Below are 5,464 nucleotides of genomic sequence, written 5' to 3'. Positions count from 1 at the left end.
AACTATCCTATCTATAATAAAGAATTCCTAGCTATTATTAACTACTTTAAAGAATTTAAATATTACCTTAGAGGAAGTAAATACCTAGTAAAAGTGTTTACTGACTATAAGAATATAATATACTTTATAATAACATAAGAACTAAACCAATAATAATTATATTACGCCGAATACCTATATAAATTCAACTTTACTATAGCATATTATAAAGGAACTAATAATAGATACATAGATGCCATTAGCTAATAACCCGACTTTAACACAGGAACTATTAAAACTAAGGAATAACTCTTAGAAATTAACTCAAAAGAAGAATACCAGTTTACTTAACCAGTCAAAACAATTACTAGAATAATAAAAGAAATAAAACTCCTATCAGAAGAAGAATACAACTTCCTTTGCAAATTTTATTTATATCCTCTACATAAACACCAAGGTATTAAGAAAATACTAAAATAATTATAAGACCAGGGATATAAATTAAAAAAGAAAGATATAAAAGATATTATTAAATAATATAACCTCTGCATAAGAACAAAGGCCTAGAGATATAAACCTTATAGATAATTATAACCATTACCAGTAGCATAATAACCTTAGGATTTAATTACAATAGACTTTATAACCAAATTACCTTTATTAAAAGAACCCTTAACTAGAATCTTCTATAATAGTATTATAGTTATTATTAATCGACTTATAAAATTCTCTTACTATCTACCTTATAGAAAAGCAATAGATGCAGAAGAACTCTCTTATATTTTTTATTAATATATTATTAATATATATAGGTTACCTATAGAAATCCTTTTAGATAGAGGACCTATATTCGCAGTAACATTTTAGCAATTACTTATGGCATGACTTGGATTAAACTACCAACTTATAATAGCATTTTAACTATAAGTTAATAAATAAACCAAATAAATAAATTAAGTACTTAAATAATACTTACAGTATTATATTAACTACGAACAGAACGATTAGGTTAAGAAACTACTAATAGCCCAACTCGCTTATAACACCGCTTATAACAAAAATATAAAGCTCATACCAGCTTACACTAACTTCGGATTTACACCAAATATATACTATAATGCACAATAAGAGAAATCAGTTAACCTAGCCGCTATACTTAAAAGTAATGACCTAAAAAACCTACATGAAGAAATAAAAATAGAACTTGAATTCGTTAGAAAATATATAAAAAACTACTATGACCTAAAACGGTTAAAGGGACTAACCTTTTCGGAGGGAGATATAGTCTATCTAGCTATAAAAAACATCAAAATAGACCAATTAATATATAAATTGGACTATAAATTCATTAGACCTTATAAAGTATTATAAAAAATCTCAGAAAATAACTATAAACTAGACCTACCACCGAAAGTTAGGCTCTATCTAGTCTTTTATATTTTACTACTTAAATTAGCAGCAGATATAATATAAGTTAAAATAGGCAATAAGCTATAAGAAATCATAGGACTAGAAGTCTATAAAGCAGAAGTAATTAGGAAAATAGATATAATTAAAGGATAAAGAATATACCTAATTAAATAGAAAAACTACCTAGAAAGCGAAAATATATAGGAACTACTAAAATACCTTGTTAATACTTAGCGACTCCTAAAGAACTTTTACTAGCATTAAATAAAGGAGAAGTATTAAGAAAATTATTACCTAAACCTAGAGCAGACCAGTTAACATTATTAGAAACATAGTCTACTTAGAGATCTCAAAGCAATACATCCTTATATACATCTAAACCAGATAAGATTGCATCCTACTAATCTACTTCTTAAAGGCCATAATAAGTAGCCTTAGACTGTTTTTCTTTTATATAATTATAAATCTTATAAATCTGTAATAAATAACTAGTAGCTAGAGCTAAATAAGACTATAGCGCTGCTATTTCCTTATAAAGTTTAAGAAGATCCTTACTTACTTTATCCTTATTATTCTCTAATTTCTTTTCTTATTTTATTAAATTTATAACTACCAAAGTTAATAAAAAGAAAAACAATAAAATAACACATAATAACTTATAAGAAGATGTAATATGGGTGCTATCATAGGACTTCTTAGCCTGAATATATTTACTATAATAGGCAGAATCAGTAGATATTAGATATTTCTTACCTACCTAGAAACAATAAGTATAAGGCATATTAGCTTCTTTATTAGTAAACTTAATAGAAAGCATAAGTATCTTAATTTTATAATCCTTATAGGATAACTACTTAGAAACACAGTTAGATATTATAAGATATAATAATAAAAGGTTTAAGTTAGACCTTACTAAAAGAAGAATGATATTAGTTAGGATAATAGGCCTTAGAGGTAAGACCACCAGAGGGGAGAGATTGTATTATAATCCTAGCGGTTATGTCACATATACCCTATAATTTTCTCTACTTAACCTACTAATCAGGAAAGGACTGATATTTATGGGATTAACAGCATTCTAGGACCATATCGCTCTAGGACTAATAGTAACCTTATACCGCATCGCTCCTATAAAACCATATCTAAGTATATAGACTACATTTATTTACACTTTTATAGATTCTAGCTTACCAGCTATTAATAAAACTTCTTTATATTAATTAAGCCTAATATGCATTAAATCTACTATTAAGAGATGTAATACTCCGATAAGCTTAGCATCACGCCCTATGCAATCTGCTAATAATAAACCTAGCACGGCTTAGTTTAACATAGTTGGACTTTAACCGTCATACTAGCCTTAATCTTCTTCTTATAACCTACTTTAAAGGTCTTAGATAAATTACTATAATATATTATATTTTAATTATTTAATATATAATAAGTTATCTAATTTAAATACCTTTTAATTATAACTACTAATAGTATTATAGTTATATAATTATAATACCTACTATTTAAAAAAGCCTATAGTTATTTAAATATAATAAGGCTTATCTAATAAAATATTATAATATAATCTATAAGATTAAATAAGTTATTAAAAAAGATAATTATAATAAGCTTTATAATATAATAATAAAAATTAAAAAAAACTAAGAAAAAAAAATAATATTAATTATATTAAATTAATACTTTTTAATTATAAGATCTACTTATTTATATAGCCTTATTATAAGCTAATTAATAAAGGCTTCCTTAATCTTAAGATAGAGGAACTTAATAAGCTTAAAACGAAGTTACTTAAAGGGATAAATCTAAGCTAAAAAGAGAGGGAATTTATTAAGGCTCTTTGCCTAGGCGGCTTATATAATAAGTAGCTTAAGGTTATTAGAGAGCAGGATAAGAAGGTATTAAAGTTAATTAAATAATTATAATATAATATTTAAGATAAAAGAGGGGTAATTATAGGGTTTAAGAGGAAAATATATTAGGTTTTATATAAATTTAATTACTTAAAGTTAAAGACCTAAAGTTATAATATTAATATTAATAATATAAAGAGGGTTAAATAGGTTATAAGATATAATATATAATAGATTTAATAAATTAGCTAACTATTAATATATTATTAATATAAATAAGAGAGAAAATACTAATTATAATCTTTTATAAATAAAAATAAAAAAATAAAAACTTTACTAGGTAAGTATATAAATTCTAATTAGTTTAATAAAGCTTTTATTAAACTTATTAAGGCTTTTTTTAATTTTTTTTAAGTTTATAAGTTAGCCTTTAAAGGTATATTTAAGTATCTCTAAAGTCTAATATAATTTAAATATTTATTACCTCTTAGTAGGCAAAGCTTTATTAAGTTAATATTATTATAATTAGCTGCCTTAATTATAGCCTAAACCTAGCTATATATAACCTAGCTAGAGGGCCTTACTTACTCTTTAGCTAGCCCTAATCTTCTTCTTATAATCTACTTTAAAGGCCACTTTATTACCAATCCCTATAGATATTATACTTAAATTATCTATTATACTTATAATTATAACTAATAATAGTATTATAACTTTACTATTATAATACTTATTATTAAAAGAAGCCTATAACTACCTAATCCTTATAAGCCTTATTTAATAAATAGCTATAATATAACTTATAAAATTAAATAAGCTATTAAGAAAAATAATTATAATAAACTTTATAATATAATAATAAAAATTAAAATAAACTAAGAAAAAAAGAATAATACTAACTAGCCACTATTAGTTAAGACTCTTTCAGTGAAAGGGGCAACCCTGGTTAGGTCTAGAGGTACCCTGCGCAGCATAACACAGGTAGGAAATAACATGGCATTAACAGGGGTATAGTAGGCATTAAGTAAAAAGGGATTTCAGTAAAAGGGTTAATTGTAATTAGATAGTTATTAACGGAATATAATAAGTAAGAAGTTTAAATTAATAAATAGATAGAGAAGAAAATAAAAGAGAGAAAAGAAGAAAAAGAAGAGAAAGTTAAAATATAAATATAAGAATAAAAATATAGATTTAGGCTTTCTATATTTTATTTATTCTTCCTAAATCAATAATAAAAATACATTATCCCATAGTACTACCTACTATGGGTCTTAATAGCTTCTATTACAACGCCGATCACCAGGTCATAGTCTGCTATCTCTGCAGAACATACCTAATTCCAAAACAAACAAGCTAAAGGAGTTACTTATAGGCCAAGCTATACCAGATAAAAGGTGATAAACTGCGACTGATGATTAAGCGGTTTTTGAGCTACGAACTGCGCCTAGTTGAGGCATTGCGGCAGTAGAGGGCCAATAGAAAAAGGCCATACCGGCCTATAGAGGGTCTTACTATATATAAAGGCTATATCTGCATCTGCATAGAAGTCCAATATGACTATTATATGCGGCAGGCTAGGAAGATATATAATTACATACCGGTTTATAAGAGGAAGGCCTTAGAGCATATAAACGCTATGCCTCTCTAGAGGGCATATAAGCTCCAGATATACTTCACGGCTAAGGGCCTTATTGACTATTTTCTAATTAAAGAAAACCTATCTCTGCTACTAATAGGAGGAGCGCTAGCAAGGTCGGGCCTGGCTATGGCATCTACATCACAGGAGGAGGGAAAGTTATTTAAAAACCTAAAGGCTAACATTATCCAGGCCTTACACGACCTAGATAAGGAAGCCGAAATTATTCAAGACATTAAGGCATCACGGGCTAATTAGGTACCCTGGCTTATCTATACTAGGTTCCCTATGCACCTACAAGGTCTCCGCGATACCGAGATCATGTCGTCGTATACATTACCACAAAGCGGGGACGATAATGATAACGATAATAGAGAAGAAAAAGGCGGCGCAGTTAATATAAATACAGATCTCAGGCATATCCTTGCCGCAGCCAAGAGTACACTCAAAGATGCATATAAGTTATACAGCAACAAATCACCCAATCATAAAATAACGCAGCAGTATATAAAGAGGCTAAGCAATTTCTGCAGCAACAATAGCCATATAAGCAATGCAAAAGCCAGTAAATTCC

The sequence above is a fragment of the Fusarium odoratissimum genome (genome assembly GCF_000260195.1).
Source record: "Fusarium odoratissimum NRRL 54006 unplaced genomic scaffold supercont1.36, whole genome shotgun sequence".
NCBI lineage: Eukaryota > Fungi > Ascomycota > Sordariomycetes > Hypocreales > Nectriaceae > Fusarium > Fusarium odoratissimum.
Note: the sequence above shows the minus strand (reverse complement) of the source record.